We start from the raw sequence: 18,628 nt of genomic DNA on the forward strand, positions 1-18,628 counted from the left end.
TCTGCAAAACCACCATCAAAAAGGAATAGGATAAAGTAAATGGTTCTGTCTTCAGTATGATGACATACATGTTTCTCTGAAACAGCAGTTGTACAGAAAACAGTACATTGAAGGTCTTCCATTATACCTTCCAAGATATCTTCCACAAAAGATATCCTGAGAAGAAAGATAAAAAATTTTTCACACCTTGAGAAGGTATACCATTATTATATTGACAGGCTCTATTGCTGTCTAAAATAAATATACCTATTGCATCCTAAAATTTTAAAAAATAAACCCTTAGGTGGAAATACTGTGCTTTCACACAAAGACATCTTAATGCTTTTAATATTTGATCTTTATTGTGTTTCACAATGACTAGAATGGAAGATTTCTAAAGCAGGTAAATTGCATGATGACAAAACCACACTTTGCTGGAAGTCCCACTTAAGCCCTGGAGTTTAATGAAAAAAAAAAAATTAGATTGCCCAGTTTTACAAATGTGTTTACTGCATAGACTAGATGACTATACAAATGTTTCTTGTTTGTGGCTTTTTTATGTATATCAAACAACATAAAGCCTGGCATTTTTCTAAATAGAAAGTTATTGTTTCCTTTCTCATGAAAGATTATTTACCCTTATGTTTGTGGGCTTTTTTTGTGCTCTGCTTTCAAAAAAATCCCCTATAATTTCTTGAAAACACCATGTAAATAAATTTAAGAATTCTAGATTTTTGTTCAAGAATTATGAGAGAGAAAAATTAATTAGGCCCATGGTTCTTCATTAAACAGTGCCCACAGTTTCAAATCCATCCATTTCCAAATTGTTCATTTAAAATGAATTTCTTTCTTCTTGGTATTAGGCTAGCTGACATATCTTCAGATGTTTGCCACCTTTAAATTTCCTGTGTAAGCAGTCCATTTCAACTGTCAACTACTGCCTTACAAGGCTTAACAGCAGGTGCACAAGTAGACTACTCTGCCAGTTACTGTATACACAGCTCGTATATTCTCATGGAATATATGGAATACTGGAACATTGCAACAGAGGATCATGAATGATATTTCAAAGAGTCAATTAAATGAATTTTAATTATATAGTTAATTTTGCTCTTCAATATTTTGAAGAATATTGATGATTTACACAGAAAAACTAATGTCCCAAATCAGTTCTGTATGCAAATTTAAAAGGTAGATAGTTCAGCTTAATATGAAGATCCAGGTGACATATAATGTCAAGAAGAACCTCAATATCTGCCTTAGACTTTATTCAAGCTTAAGACACTTAAAACTAAGGGGGAAATCAAAGAACCAAAATTAATGTATAATCTATTCCTCTGGTAAATAGGAACACAATTTTCTTGTGTTCCTATTTACCAGAGGAAAAGATTATAGGTTTCTTTTCTCACGATAAGCTTGTCTTAGTTTCTGCCATAGGTCATGCCCAAGATTTGAGAAAAGATAAGCATCTCAGAACCCAATCTATTGCTACTACGACTCTTAAAGTTTTGTAAGTTAGCCAGCATTAAACTTTTGGTTCCTTTACTGTGTTCTTAGTATGCCTAACACACCCCAAACAATGTTTAATACAATTATCATAATCAATTGCCTCTAAACCAAAGAATACTTGAAAATGTCTAAGAGGATAAAGGCTGCTAGTCTGTAGACTGTGAGAATAAAAAAATAATTCAAAGAGAATAAAACTTTTCATCAATAATTTGTAAATTACTCTCATCAGACTAACGAATTCTCCAATTTTTCCTGTCACACTGCTGTAAAAATTATAATGCAAGTGTTGTAAGATTAGGGAAAGTAATGAAAAGAGAGCAAATTCTATCAGTAGAACTCTCAACCAAGACAAGGGGGCCCTGGTTTCTATTCTTTAAATTCCTTACACATTTGTATTATTCAGTCACCAAACAAAAAGTAGAAATAACCTGAGTGCCATATTTGAATATTGTGTGTTGTAGCCATCAACAGTAGTAATTTCTGTCTCGGCTTCCATCTTGCTCATTTCCTTCTGCACAGAACAACAGATCCATGAAGCAGCTTGAGTTTTTCATCATGAATGCTGTAGCTTTGAATAAAACCTGAATTCCTGACTTGCTATACCAACAAGGTTTTGTACCGAAAGGGTGAGGAGCTTTCAAACATCTAATTCTGCAAGCACTTCTAGATGCTTGTTTATCCTTTAGTGACACTGCTACTAAGCAAACAAAGTAGGAATCCTGGGTAGAACTGAAACCTTGAGTTCAAAACTATAATCCAGGAACAACCCAGTACGTCTGGAGCTACTAGACACTTCTCTGTTTTTTTGGTTTTTTTAAAGGAATGGGATTCATATAATTTTATTTAACCATCTAATATTTGCACATTTTTCTCAGCTTTTCACCAAGTGAATTTCTTTGAAGACAGGTATGTAAGACTCTAAAGGAAACACAGACAATTTTTGTATAAGACTGCTTGCCTAAATTTTTTAGATAAAGTTAGATTAAAAGGCCTCTATTTTATCAGATCCAGATTTATGTACTATTTTTTGTGTGTGTGTGTTTATTGCACAGTTAAGGCCATTCAAATTTATTGCAGTCTAGCACTTACCTTACAACTACTCGTGGTTGAGGTTGCAGTACAGAGAGCTCTGAAGCACCCTATTTGGTGTGGAAAGCATGTCTAATGAAAGTCAAAATATGCATTTTCTTACCATAGAAACTGTTCTTTAGAAAACAGCACATGCAGAAGAAAAGCTGTGGCCACTATTGTGCACTATTGTAAACAAAGGAGATTAGTGGCAAAATCATTCGGTCAGAACGAGATTGAGATTCAACTCCCTCCTTGGCCTGAAGGGGGGATTATTTACAGTGGGAAAAAAAAAACCAACCAGTTTTTATCCTGGAGAAAGAATAATGCCTTGTACTAATTTCTAGGGTATATGAACAGGATCAGAAAGTAGGAGAAAGTGACAAGGAAGTGCGATAGAAACAGCTGAAAAATAATATTGCAGTAATACATATCACATCAATGTTTTCAATTTCTATGAGGTAGCATGAATTGAATTTTCCCCAACCAAAAACCTGATGAATGGTATATCAATGACATTTTTGGACTTTGATAGTCAAAGAATATAAATACGAGAAAATTAATCCAACCTCACAGGTAATAGGTTTTTTTCTTTCTTTTTGATTTTCCTTTTGGAAGGTTTCTATCAATCCCTCTGAAAGTAATATTGTCCATTATTTAAATAAATAAAAATAAAATAGGTCAAAGACTAAGTTTTGAGCCCTTTCCAAAATAGTAACAAATTTGTTCGTGGAGTTCAGTTTCATACAGAACTATACAAAAGAAAAATAAACCCCAAAAACCAACCAACCAAAAAAACCTAAGCGACTGCTTGCAAATTGACTGTAAGAAGCAGGTTTTCAGCACTACTGTTATACCTAGACTAAAACTGATAAATTTTTGACACAATGTAGCTAATTTGAGCCACAGCCAAAGGGTTATCCTTACAATAAACTGTATGGACAATTTTGCATTAGTGTTCAGATCTGTATTTTGTTCCTTTTCCTTTTTCTGCTATGGAGGAATCTATCTAATCAGCAGTAGTAATATGGATTTGCAATACCTGTGCCAGGTGAGAATTAGGTAGCTAACTTCCCTCATTAAGTAAATATACATATATATGCTATCAACCAGCAATACTGCCCTTCTTACTGTGGTGATGATTCCATCTTTTATGGCTAGCTCTTCCTGCTGCATTTTGGCTTTACAGTCCTTTCAGATATAGAAAAAGCAATGTGACAAAAGGCAAGAAATGCATCTCAGTCCCCTCCAAAAAATCTTTCAGTCTGAGGGATATTTCAGTACAACTTTATGGACCGAGGTACAAATATAAACCAAGAGAATGGCATCAGGAAAAAAAAATCACTAGCCTATTAATACAACATATTTAAGGAAATTGAAGCATAGAATGATTGGTTGCATTGAACACCTGGGTTTTTCTGTGTGCAAAACCACCATCCATGGAGCATGGCATACGTCTCTGTTATTTTGAGGAGGTGATAACACTATTTTCCTTGATAATCTCTTAATTTATTAGTCTCACTTCTTTTCTTAAGACACTCTGAAACTGTGGCACTAAGTGTTAGGAAAAAATGGTAGGAAATCGCTGGTAGAACACTTGCAATACTTAAAAGTTACTTAAAATTTTGAGAAAATCTAAATGTTTATTATAGGAATACATACTCTGATAAACTTTATTTTATGAGAGTGAAATCTCATTTTGTAAAGTGCATATTATTATTTTCAATTTTATCACTGACAAATATCAGCAAATAGAATACATGGCTATTTATAATCTTAATTAGTGCATCCACCATAAATTAAACTAAAATATGGAAAAGAACAGGCAAATACTCTAGCAAGATATTAGGTAAAATTCACATGTTCTTAAGTATACTCTCAATGAAATTACAGAAGTCTATTTCTGAGCATACACATTTATTAAGATAAAACCCCAAAAAAGGCATGTATGGATCAGTCTTGTAGAAGCTTCACTCAATAGGTGGGATCACCTAAGGAATTCACCATTTTTTTCTCTATTAACCAGTATGGAACAATGGTTGGATTTACTTTCCACTGTAGCCGATAAGAGAAAGTAAAAATTATATTGTTGTACACTTAGTTCAAATCACTAAAAGCCTTTCATCAATACCTTCTGATTTTTAACAAATTTATAATCTCAACAGTTTTTTCATTGAGGTGGTGGAAGGATCAACGGATGAAAGGCCATGAAATGGGTGAGGTTTCAGGGTAGACTTCTTGCTTTGGAAGAAAATTGTCTGGTAGCTTTAGAAAAGCTCTCCCTGTGAGAATTGCATAAAGTTTCTCCTTGTCTCCATTGAGTCAGCTGCAGGGACAGGGACAGAGTTCAGTGTTACTGTTACTGAAAAAATATTTATATTTTTTATTAGTTGAAATAAGAGGAAAAATTAGGAATTTTCCATGATCATCCATTGCTTATTGTATGTATGTCACAGGCAAGAAATATGCTATTACTAATTTTAGTTCGCTATTTTCATCTCATTTTACCTTTGATAGCTCACAAACGTGACTGCCTGCTGTGATATGACCTAAGTTTCATGAAATAAGAACCTACCGGGACTCTGCTGTGTAAGGTGTGCTGTACAGCTCAAAGCATATGAAATGTTTGAAATCACAATATTTCTTCAGTTCAGTTTAAATAAAGGATCCTGGTTGATTAGGGGAAATCAGGAAAGTCCAGAAAAAAGGAAGGTGTTTGGAGTGCTAGGTTCTAAAGGATAAAACATTGATATGATCCCAGTAAATGAAGGGCTACCTTTCAGCCTATGTAGGGTCGGTGATTTTCGCTCTCATTAGGTGGCATTATGCCAAACAATAGTTTGGTCTTCTGTCCTTTAGGAGATTATAGTTAACTCTGTTCCTGGTTGCAATATATGTAAGGAAAAAATGGAAGAGGAAAATTTTTAGGTGCTCTGTGAGATTCTACGTAGTCTCTTTTCTTTTTATGGTCTCTCATTTCTTATATCTGTGCATCACTTGTTATGGTAAAATTAATTGTGTATCAGGAAGTTTAATCTGTTAATTAGACGGTGTACACATAAAACATATTGTAAAGGTTTGAAATACTTTTAAAAACAGGTCCAGGACTCTTTTCATAACAGAATTCTGACAGAACTTAAACTACATTTTTGTTGCCCTTTTGTGATTTTGTCTAACTTCCTTTAGTACCTCAATAGAATATTCTTTGTGAAATACAAACTAAAGTGAACAACCAACAATCTGTGATACAGAACATCTCGTGGAATTGAAAAATCAAAAATCGGATGTTATTTGGTGATTTACTCACACTGTAAAGGAAAAAAAATGTGTGCAGTGTATGATATTTTTGTGAATTTGACAAGTTCCATACCAAATTTTATGCAACTAGGGAAAAGGAGATTCTAAAATCCAAACTTATAGACTGCTTCCTCTCCTCTGTATCATATGTTCTATACCCCATATGCCTCCCATCTGCCATTCATTTTCTCACTCATCCACGCAGTAGCTATATTCATACCAAATAAAGCTCTTAAATAATGGACACAGACAAAGACTGAGAATTGGAAACTAGTCTAAAAAATCCTTCTCACACTATACTTCCCTTGGTGAGCACAGGAAAATCTCTGCTCCCAGTTTAAGGCAATGCATTTCCCGCTTTTCCTTTATTTCCCCAGAAGACACACTTAATTCTAAACTGCATTTCTCTCAACCCCTCCAGAGATCTAAAAAAATGTACAGGGACACTTTTTTCCTAATTTAGACACTTAGGTTTGTGTATCTCACAGTCATGGAAAAATTTAGAAAGAATTTCTAAAAGTCATTTAGTCCAAGATCTCACTTCAAGCAGCATCAAATAGATCAAGGTATTAAGAAGCTTGAGCTTAAAATCTCTCATCCTCAGGGATGGAGATTCCATCCCTAGCCTCTCTGGGAAACTGTCCCAGCTTTTAGTTATTTTAGCGGTGAAAATTTTTATTCTGATATCTGATTTTTTTTTCGTAATATCCGAGTTTCTGCCATTGCAATTTCTGTCCTCCAGAGCTTCTTGTTCATCACTACACATCTCCAAGAAGAGTCTATCTCTCTTCTCTTCATAAAACTTCATTAATATTTTCCTAAGCCTGATCTTAACACTGCACAAACTCAGGTATCTCAGCCTCTTAAACATTTTGTGCTCCATGCTCCTAATCATTGTTATAGTTCTCTGACATATTCATTCCAGCACGTCATTATATTTCTTGCACCAGGGAATAAAAACTTGACACAGTACTCCAAAAGCAGACTCACAGCCACCAAATAGCAGGGAATAATAACTTTTCTTGACCTGCAGGAAACATTGTTCCTGCAAAGATATCTTCTGCACTCCACTTGCAGGTCCCTTTCTCACATCATTACATAGTCACTGGTGTCCTCAGATGATGTAAATACACTTTTAAATGAGCTCTAGAAAAAAACTGGAAGGTAAAGCAGGAGAATATGGTGCATCAAGTAGTGTTTATCTGCAGTGACTTACAGATGTCACTTACAGAAGGTGAGAGTATGTCTTCTCAGTTATACCTTTTGGGATTAAAAATTAATACTTTATAATGGTATTAGTATCTCAAGTTTGTTGTTTTCTATTTAATCTCTAAGCAACTTCTATGAATTATAGTGTCTCAATATCTTTCATTTCATTAGAGTGTACAACACCACCTTACTTTGGTATATATCTCCAGTCATTAAAGAAAAGTGCTTGAATATAGGCCATTTCTGTGGCAAACATAAGGTTTGTTGGCTGTGATGTTCCTATTTAGAGAGAAAGTACTTAAGCAGAATTTCGCAATAACAGTAAATTATGGGGTAGGTAGCATACTGGCTATTGTGTAAATTTTTAACATTCCAGAATATTTCACTTTGTTTCAAAGATTCCAATGTTTCTACAAAGTGAATTCTTTTTTAAGATAAGTGAGAGGGAATATATAGTTTAGGAAAAAAAAAAAATACCCAGAACTGTCCTTCTCATTTAATTTGTGAAATTTATATGGAAAATTTAAAGCATACTCTATCTTTAAACAACTTGTGTCCTATGAGTTTTGCTTTTTTATGTATGCAACAGATTACAGAGAAATTCTGATATAGTGATAAACTCATGAAGTAAATTATCATAGGATTTCCATCAAGTACAAAGAAATAACAGAAAGAAATACTAATGTGACATTCTTTTTTATCTGTCTCTCAATTTTTTTTATCATCTTTCTTTTCTATAAGAAAAATTCAGGGAGCATAAAAAATATAGTGATGTACTGCAAATATTTTTTGAAAGAATTTTCCTGAAAAATTTTCTTTTATCTTGTAATTATGATCTATCTCAGTGGTGCCTTTATTTTCAGATAAAATGAGTAAAAATAAGAATGTGTTTTTCCTTGGAAATAGGATTTTTTCCCAATAATTCTTAAAAGATAATTTAACTGCAGCACTCAGTTTGACTGTGATTTTGTTGGGTTTTTTGTTTGTTTTTGGTTGTCGTTGTTGTTTTGTGGTAACAATTTTCTATCTGTTTGCACTTCTGTTTTTTTGAAAAGCAACCTGTAGTTTTTCATGCCTTTGAAAGGCATCTCTTATATAACTTATGCTCAAAGGAATAAATAGATTTGTAATAAAAATGCATTCTAATTTTAAATCTCTTTCTTGAATCCCTTTGTATGCTCTCTTCCTATTTATTTCAAGACTATTTATTCTGAAAAAAGTAGGACATCACTTGTCTTCTGCTGAAGATGTAATCCGTACTTCATGTTACCTATAATCATCAAACCATACTATAAAATATCTGCAAGCACAGCTTACCTCAGAGTAGCTGAGGCCCATTTTTATCTGTCTTGAAGGTAATCTTACTTGACATTTTCTCCACAGTTAAAGATTCCCAGTAAAGTACTGTGCAGCACTAGTGTGTCAGAAAAAAAAATACAAACACATGACACCTAACTGTCTTGATCACCTTGCTGTCAAAAGTAAAGCTCCCAGATCAGATGCAGCTGATCTATCAACCTCTGAAGATCTGGGACACTTTCACAGGGAGCTGCTAAACTCTTGATGTCTGTGCTTTGATTGCCTTCTTCCTCTCCTTATTTTTTCACAGGGTCTTAACAGAAGAGAGAAAATGGTCAGGCAGGATAAAACAAAAAACAATTCAGTGGAGCAGTATCCTGCCCTGCCACAGGCTCTTTTCCCATAGCAGCAGGTTTTTCATCCACTATGCCAACATGACAAGAAGAAACAATTAAACCTTTTGTGCTTGATAGGCCAGCAGACTGGCTGATTCTTTTACAATTTGTATGGGAAACAACTCAATCTTGGAAAGAAAACAAGACTCCTATCCTAAAAATCTCATTCACCATTGTTCTTCTTCAATTAAAGAAATATTAATCAAATGAAAACATTCCTGTAGCATGAAGTATACAGAAATTGCATTAACTTCAAAATATTCAATTGCTGACTTAAGCAGTCTGTGGACAATATATTGTCTATTAACTCTTCATGAGTCTTCAATGGTGTCTACTTTGTGGCTTAAAAAAAAGTACTTAACATAATTTTTAAAATAACAAAGCTTTTGCAATGTGATTACTCATTGTGGAAATAAACTGTACTACATACTGTAATATAAGAATTTGAACCTGACCATCTCAGAATCATTTTATAGTGTAATAAAGAAATAAAGATGGATGTAGTTAGGATGTAGAAGGAATCACTTATTTTTTTAATGTAATGCAGAGATGTTACTTGTACATAAAACATATTGAGACAGTTTTCAAGTCAAGACAGAGCTGAATCTTGCGAAGATTGCCATCATCCTCAGTGCCTTATCTACCTATTGAGGAAATACTGTGCTTATAACTCCATACAGAAATGGTGTTGATTTAAGTTTCATCTTCACTTGCAAGTTTTTGAGTTTAATATTACCAAGAAAGGAAGTGAAATGGTCCAGAACACTAACTATAATAAATCACTGTTTTCAAAACCATATTGTATCTTTAGTAAAGTAATTAATGTATAGTTTTTTATTGTTCTACATTATGAGAGCACTCATTAACAAATGTCAAACACAGTACGTAAAGTTTATTTTTCTAGGATCAATTACAGTACAGTCAGTCATAAGGGATCTACCAGCACAAGGGGTAGACTTTGATGACAGACAGACATCCAATCAGCAGGAGATTGCAGTGAGAAAACCACTAAACATGTGAAAATTTATAGTCTCAAACTTAATTCCCTTCAGGCACTTCAGGAGAAGTGAGAGGAAAACTTTGCAAAAATATTATCAGAGGAAAATACTTATAAATAAAAGATCAACTGAACAGGAAAAATATATTTGGAAACCAGAATGCTATTAACTTTCTAAGGAATATGTGTGTATATGTATATAGTTCATATATATGTTAAAGCACAGATGAAACAAGTGAGGTTTACAGTACACTTGAATATGGCATTTTCATATGGCATAGATAATGTATATAACTGAAGATTTTACTTGAATTTTTTCTAAAAGAGTAGTGTCTACAATACTTTGGCCTGAAAATATCAGTGTATTAGCTATTTCAGAATAAAAATATGGAATTTATATTTGAATGAATTATTGGCAATTACATTTGCTTCAGCTATTTGAACTAAAAGAAAAATAATCTCGTGACAGACAGATATAATTTTATTATTTTACTTGAATTAGAGGAAAGAAACAATGATGAACAGGGACGAAAACAATGGAATTACTTTGCTGAATGTGTTTTTAAACTATTTAGCATGAAATGAAGTGCCAAGGCAAGCGTAAACCTGTTGCATTGTAGATGTTAAGAAATGAAAATTAGATGAATTGCATTGAAAATTATCAGGGCCACTTTTTAGCGATATCAATTATGCAGCCAAAATAGAAGATTCTGATAGTGATTTTTCACATCCCTGCACCCTGGCAAACTAATAGATGTACCTTGCTCTTTTTTCATGAATTCCTAATTTAATTAAGGTAATTATGTGTCCTTTTTCCATGTCTATGGAATAGTTCATGCAGTATACTAAATACTCAACTAGGCTCAGCAGCTGCAAGTTAGACTATTTTTTTTAAAGTTTTTTCAAAAAAATCTAACTTCCAATGATATTTCATAAAAAATAGCCACATTTTCAAGGAAACCTATCATCTGGGATGTAATAAATTCCATTTTTTTCTGTATAAAACCTGTTCTAAGCCACTCACAAAATTTAATAGCAAATGATAACCTTTCAGAACAGAACAGAATATCTAAAGATTTCCTATACGATAATGCCATCTGGGAAAGTGAACACTGATATTTTTAAAGTGGGAGGTTAGTCCTTTCTGTTTATCTAATAAAAGTTACCATCACTTCTTTCACCACCTTTCCTGAGAAATCAATACAGTTGTAAAACCACTCTGCATTTTTACTAGGTTCAATTCATTTTCTCTGTAACTTCCATGTTCCGCATCAGAGAATTCCTGCCTGAAATGAATTCGTCTATTGTCTGTGAAGGAGAAACTTGAGAAAGATATCATGGTCTGCATTACTTCTTTGGCAGAAGTGGTTTGAAAACTATTGCCTATTGAGATGTAGTTTTAGTTTTCTTATTTAAACCTGAATTTAGAATTGTTGTCAGTGGATAAGTGTATCAGAATTATTCCCAATCACATAAATACATGAAGTATTTAATATTTTCTTCCCTCTGTTTTTTTTTTTTCCTTCTGAAGCTATCGCTTAAGGACCTTGTTCCTTTTCAGATAAGATCTGGTTTTTGTCAGGTAAAAGTATGTCTGGAAGGGTCTGCTAAAACCTAGCATAAACATACATAACTGAATTGTCTTCTCAAGTGGCCATCACCACAACAGAAGAGCTAATCAAAATGACAAGTACATTAAAACCAGCAGAAGTCAGCCCACTGTCAATCTTGTCCATGTTGTATTATTCTGTCTACTCTGCTGTTTTCCTTTGCTTCCAAGATCACTCAGCCATGTAATAAGTAGATTTTCAATGTGTGGTACTTCCTTCATTAGTTGTTCTGTCATGCGCTGGTGCAATCAGAGATTTTCTACCTTTTTCCTAAGCAGGCTACAGTGATAAAGTAAATGCAAGTTATTCATGTTACAACAGAAATATCTGCTGGGCTTGCTTATCCAGTGTTTTTCCTATGTTTTACACGTATTGTAAATGCACTAGTTTTATGCCTCAAATCTGCCAGAACTTATGCCATAATTGATATTCTAAAAAAAAAAAAAAAAAAAAAAAAGGTGAAACTTACCAAGTTTCAGTCATTGGTTGCTTCCATCAGTATAAGAGGCAGCTCAGAAGCAATAAAAGAAATCACTGATACTAATGAGATTTTGCTCTACATTTCTTTCTCAAGAGGTATCGTAACTGTAAGGTTCAGACATAACTCAAGTCTCATAACTGTGGTATGTCAAGCCTAGATTCATGACAGACCTAAGGAATAGCAGCACTGCTAGAGCTGTAACCTAAAGCAAAAGTGATTAAGTGATTAAAGGATGTGGCTGGCTAACATGAGAAGATCAAATGCTCAAACCTTTCTCAGCCTTTTGGATTTCAAGCTTTCAACTTTAATCTCTTAGGAGAAAAACAGAAATAAATTATTCTGCTCTGTTCTGATTTTGGGAATGATATTCCCAGTTCTCTGTCTAAGGAAGGGCAAGTTAAGAATAAAAAAATAAGGTAAACTAGATAAGAGGATACAAAGCAACTCAGGAGAGAGGAGATCATGGCTCCATTAAGTGCTTAAAGGTTTACTGTATATTAACAGTGAACAAAATCTGTGAATGTGTCTTGTGAACAAGGCTCAAAACTTATTTGCCTTTTTCCAGGAAATTTTTCCATCAATCTGCTCTTCTCTTTGAGCTAAAGACAGTGAGTGATCATTCATGTAGACATTCTGCATGTGAGAGCAAACCAAACTTTCAGTCATAATGTCTATAGATATTTTTATTTACCAGGACTGAGAGCACTAATAAGAACAGCTATGGTAAATGAAAGAGTAAAAGTATAGATTATAAAAAAGCACAAAAATATTGTAACTCCAGTAAAAAGATAGTTTAAAGTTTCATTTTGCTACGAATGGGTCAAGCAGGTAATGAGAGAATGGTCTGTAAGAGGCCAGAAAGTTGATTAAAGCTCAGAAATTTTCTAGCAAATCAATTAATCTAGCAGAGGGAGAAAGAGAGCTATTCCCTTGTAGGCCCAGGTTACTGGTAGATTTTATGAGAAGTTAATATGAAACCAAACTGAAGGGAGAATCAAGGTGCTTAGTGGATGTGTGTGTGTGTGTGTGTGTGTGTGTGTGTGTGTGTGTGTGTATAATAAAACCAGAAAAAACAAATCTTTTTTTTAATTTGGAAAATAATCACAATAACAAATCACCAAACAGTAGCCTAAGGTATTATTTTATCAGACACTTAAAACACCTTCTGACATAATAATTTATATATATATAAATTCTGTACATAAGGAAAATGCTATCAGGAAGAGACATTTGCTGAAAGAGCTGTAAAAGAACTTATTTTCTGGCATGCATAAAGCCTGTATGCCAATATGATATTTATTAGCTATTCTAATAAACAAACAATGCCCATCCTAAGTCAAACCAGAACAAAAAGCTCTTATCTTCAACAAAAAAGGGTAGACTATGCTAAGTCTCATAGTTCTGTTTTCCAAATCAATCCTATAATGCTTTTGAATGTTTTTAGTGCAATGATTTATCATGTTAAAGCTTACAAAATCAATCTGATTTTATTTAACATATATATCAGTGAAATGTATTTTCCATCATAATTCAAATAATTAAATCAGTCATCATTTAACATATTTATAATATTTCCTCTTGAAATCATCTCAGTGAGATAAAGCTCTGTTTATGTGTAAAATTGGGATGAGATTTAATAGTTTCTTAATGCTTAGATCCCCAAAATGGAATAGATGTTTAATTCTGAACAAGAAGTTAATAATGAAATCACTAGTAGATCATACTTTCCAACCTTAGAATTCTCTTCCTTACATCAGACTCTCAAAGTCAATAGGCTGATTAAACAGAAACATGCGAAATATCTGGGTCAATTTTTTAGAACTAATGTTAATATTGTTTTTCCCGTAGGTACTCATCTGTGGCACAGCAAAGTGAGATTTAAAAGAGATTTGTCTACTCAATTTTAGTTTAATGGTGGAACAATACAAATTTTTGCTGTAATATGGTCTAAGTCAGATTTTGTGGAAAACAAACCCTGAAAGGAGTTAACATTTTTTTTTGTTATAGAAAATTCACAGCAACATTATATGTATTTGCCAGTAAATACAGTTGTAAGTAATATAATTATGATGTAACATAACATTCACGTCATGTAGCTTGCAGTTAATGTTACATGGAATATAACTGTAATTATTTAAAAAATTATACATAGCAGCATCAGGACAAACAGGCACAGGAAAAGGCATAATAACCCTTAGGATGTCTCCACCAGAAGCACAAGAAGGAAGGATACTGTTGTGCAGTGAGAACTAGAGCTTAAGATCAGCTTTCCCTTCAGTGTGTGCATGAGCTTTATCCCTTCCTTGGGGCCAATCGGAATACCAAGCCCAAACCTGCAGGAATCTCTCCTCCCCTTAGTCCTCCTGCAAGCTCTTATCCTCTCTCCCCCTTCTACCTGTGGTAGAAGCAGGTACCACACAGAACCTCTTAACATTCTTAACAGCAACATGCAATTCTGCCTGCACTGCTGACACGCCATAAACTAGCTCTGAGAGGCATTACATGGCATTTCATAGTGACTTAGAACCCTTTAATGGAATTCCCAACGCTTTTTAATCCTCTCTGATTATTGGGAATTAAAATTTGTGCTAGCATTCTATTACTCCTTGAAAACTTTTTTTTTTTTTTTTTAACAGAAGATATGAAAATATAACCAAATTTTGAGTAAAAAAAAAGAAACTTTTGTTTGTCAGTTGAATAGTTCTTTTTAGCTGAAGTGATATGAAGGACTGGAAGAACCAGCTAGCTTACCCTCATGTTTTTTGGAGGCTTCCATTAAAAATAAACAATTCATAGTTCTGCCACTTTCCATTTTAAATATAAACCTGTTCCTATCCTTTATACAAGCAGGTATCAGACTAATCCTCAAAGTGGAAAGTTTCACTTTCCTGAAAGTGACCATACCAAAAGATACTGAATAGTTTCCAAATTCCTAGGTAAGGTATTTTCAGAACACAGTCTAATATCTGCAGATAGGTAATTTCAACTCTCCACAGGAAAGACTCAGAACTGCTCAGTGAGAGAAGTTAAATGAAAAGGTTTCAAAACACTGAAAATCCACTTCATTTTCTTGAACTAGAACTTCCTTATTCTGCAAAAAATACATAATCTGAAATTTTATGGGGTTTTTTTAATAAGCTGGTTTACCTAGCTGCATCTTTGTTTTTCCTTAAGCATTTCCAAGAAAAGTTCCTACATTTTTTTCTGAAAGCCTAATTATTTATTCTATTTAATATAATAATGTTTTAACCTATTTCTGATATTTTAGCCCTAAAGTAGAAACATTCTTTTCTACATTGCAGCAGAGTTGCACTTGGTATTGATTGCACTGTCTTTAAATTGCAGCCAGACATTCCTCTTCTTATATTTAATAAACAAAAATAGCAACTGAGATTTGCTCCTCAAACAAGAATTCTTTCAAGAATCCGTGTAATAAGTTCCTTCCATTCTGATTTCTTGCTAGATATAATTCAGCAACTGATATGGGGAGACATTCTGAATTTATTATTCTTCTGAGTTTTACTAAGTGATGATATTCGACATTTTCACCTCTCATTCCTATTCTGTCTATGCTGTCCTATGGTCAGTAATATGTTCCTATCACTTTAAACTTTACTGACTTCATACACAGCAGCTCTGCTACTTTTCCAACTGTATTTATATTACTACAAGTATTCATATGGTTTCTACTTTGCTTTATTTTCTTTTCAAAATAGTTACTCTGACTTTTGAGTTTTTACTATCTACTCATAATTTGTAATGTACGTTTAATTTTTCTGACTACTTTTAGTATTCTAAGGTTTTTCTGACTACTATTAGTATTCTTCCTTAGAATGCTGTATATTCAAGTAGCTCTTATACTAAATTTTATTTTTTAAAGGCACAATCAGTTAATATTTCAGTTGAAAAGAAATACAGAAAACCGTGTTTAAGTAGAATTTTCTGTAGAGCTAACATAATTTACCAGTTCATTTAATTTTTGATTTTGCCATTTTTAAATACAGAACTTTAGTTACAAACCTCACTTCTGCAGGAATTTGTGAAATAAGTTTCTCCATGTTTGTGAAATACTCTGTTGCCATAGCGATGACTGTGCTAGAAAAAGCTACAAGAAAAGCAGTAACTGTCTTGAGGACATGGCTTCAATACAGTCTAATAAATGAAGTATACAGCTGTACAGGGAAAATAAAAATAAGAAAAAATATTGAATCCTTTTTTTTTTCCCCATGAGAATCATCCATTTTACACACTTGATGACATAGTCCTGGGGGAAGAGGAGGTGGCTGGAAGGAAAGGATGCAATTGTACAATTTATATGTACTTGCGAAGTTACAAGGAGGTGCACTGTTGAAAAGCAACCTTAATTCTAGAATTTCCTAGGCTATTAGGCTTGGAGATATTTTTCTTGAACAAAGTACTGTTCTGGCCCTTTCCTGGATATGCAAGAGATGTAGCTTCAATTCCGTGATACTGACATTCATATATTTTTTTTTTCCTCTGGAAAATCAGAGCCTTTTCTTCTGCACCTTTTAATTTATTTTTTTTTCCTTTTGCTTCCACTCAAGAAGAAACCAGCACTACTGTACACTATCCAGGGAGGCCTGGCTGATTCACAAGACCCTTTTTGTCAGCACCAGCTGGTTTTGGGTTAATCTAGTTCTGCTAGCACACATACATCATTGCTTACATAACTGTCAGATGTAGCCCAGAGACAGATATCCTAAATTGTCTACGATGATTTAAAACTGATTGAATCCTATCTAACTTTCACATGAAAAACAGACAAACTTTGTTGGAACAAAACATAAAAACAAATCTATGGCTAAATGTCTCTTGGGTAAAAATGTCACCGTTTTCTGAAGATATTAGGGTATGTGATCCCTACCTATATTCTTGGTTTTGGCAATGTATGTATCAGAATACATACAAAAAATCTGTTCAAATTCTTAACAAGCTTTTGGTGACACAATACATAGGCAGAAGACTGCATATTTAATACCATTTTGAAATACAACATATTTACTAAAGCAAGATCTGTTTCCAAATGTTGATAAAATGAAATGAGATAACTGAGCTGTAGCAATCATATTATGGAACAGTTTCTGCTATCCAGAATGCTGAGTCATTCTTATCAATCATGTATACCTAATTTATGCTTGTATCTATAGATTTTGTTTGGCTTATTTATAATAGCAAATACTAGCATTCCATACTTGATTCAGATTACATTTTCTCCAAACATTGTAGAAGGTAAAGCATAAGTATGACATTTGGGCAATGCATACACCAACGTGGAAAATTTTGCCACTTTGAAGATCCTTATGGATCCCTTCCAACTAAAAATATTATATGATTCTATGATTTTGTGATGCATAGCAACCAGTGTGGAACAAGTATCAGATATAACAATTTAATGAAGATTAAATAAGCTGCAGTATTGTCTGAGTGTTTTTTGCTGGGGTTTTTAAGATTAAAAACAATTTTGTGGTAATTCAAGAACCTGTCAGTAAGGTTTCTAGAACTATGTCAGAGTCAGAAATGTAGTGCTTTTACACAGTAAAATATTTATTAAATACATAAATATAATTTTATCTGCTCCTGCCTGAAAAAATGTGAATTCCAAAAGAAATTTATAGGCTCCTTTGCTGTAGATGTCATAGCTGACCATCCCGAGTTCATCTTTAGGAAAACGTACACAAAAATTATGCAGGACTAATTTCACCCAGTCTTGTACAATGCTAACCTTTGGGGTTTAGCTATGACTTCTCAAAACCAAATTGTTTCTGGCAGACTCTCTGACAAATAAAAGTGCTACAATAAAGAGTGATCAGCAAACTTGGTTTTATTTTAAACGTTTTAGGAAACTTTAATAAAATCCATGAATGTAGGACCTGCTACTTTAAATTTTTCTTATGTAGAGATGTCCAATGTACTCATATAGTTTCTTGGATGGGAATATTTCCTTTTGTTGAGTATGGAGTTATAGTACTAAGCATTTCACAATTGAAAATTCTTTCTGCTTTTTGGTAATTACTATTTCTGAAAACCAGCTCAAGGCTCCTCAGAAGTTTGCACAGAATTATCATTATTACTCTGGAGTGGAAGAACCAATCTTTTCTTATCTGGAGAAGGGGAAGGTCAAAGACAGGAGTAAATCCTTTGGAGGCTTGACTTGCTCTGTGGCTACTGGAGGGAAGTTCTGGGAATTGGGCAATGACAACTGCTGTTGGGAAGGGTCACACCTCTCTCCCCTTCCTTCATCAGGAGATGTCAGTTTATCACAGAGACTGGGATACGCAGAGAGAAATCTCTTTTTTTTGGTGTCTGACAGAAGAAAGAAAGTAACAGTTTCAACAGTTTTACTGCCCCAGCAGTCTGTTCCCAAGGCAACTGTCTCATTCACCTGAGCCCAGAGTGTGAGAGGCTGAAATGTTAGAGTTAATGGCTTAAACATTATTATGAAGGATTTTTGTTCATTATGAAAAAAATGTATTAAGAAACGGTGACCCCCAAAGCCCACCTCTCCCTGAATATGCCTCCTGCCCGGAACTTTGCACTGCGAGTTAGGAGTCCTAAGGGGATCTGATATCAGATAAAAATGACACCATTGTTCAATTATCTCATGTCTAGGTGTCGAGACTGTTACTGGGTCTAGGGTCCTCAAAGAGACATGAGCAGTTGTTGGTTGTTATAAGGTTGTTTACTGCATGAATGTATCAGTCTTGAAGGCAGAGTTCAAGGTGTTAGAGTCTAGGTGTTAAAGCAGAAGCAGCAGCTGTAAGGC

Source organism: Ammospiza nelsoni, chromosome 3 (genome assembly GCF_027579445.1).
Source record: "Ammospiza nelsoni isolate bAmmNel1 chromosome 3, bAmmNel1.pri, whole genome shotgun sequence".
Classification (NCBI taxonomy): Eukaryota; Metazoa; Chordata; class Aves; order Passeriformes; family Passerellidae; genus Ammospiza; species Ammospiza nelsoni.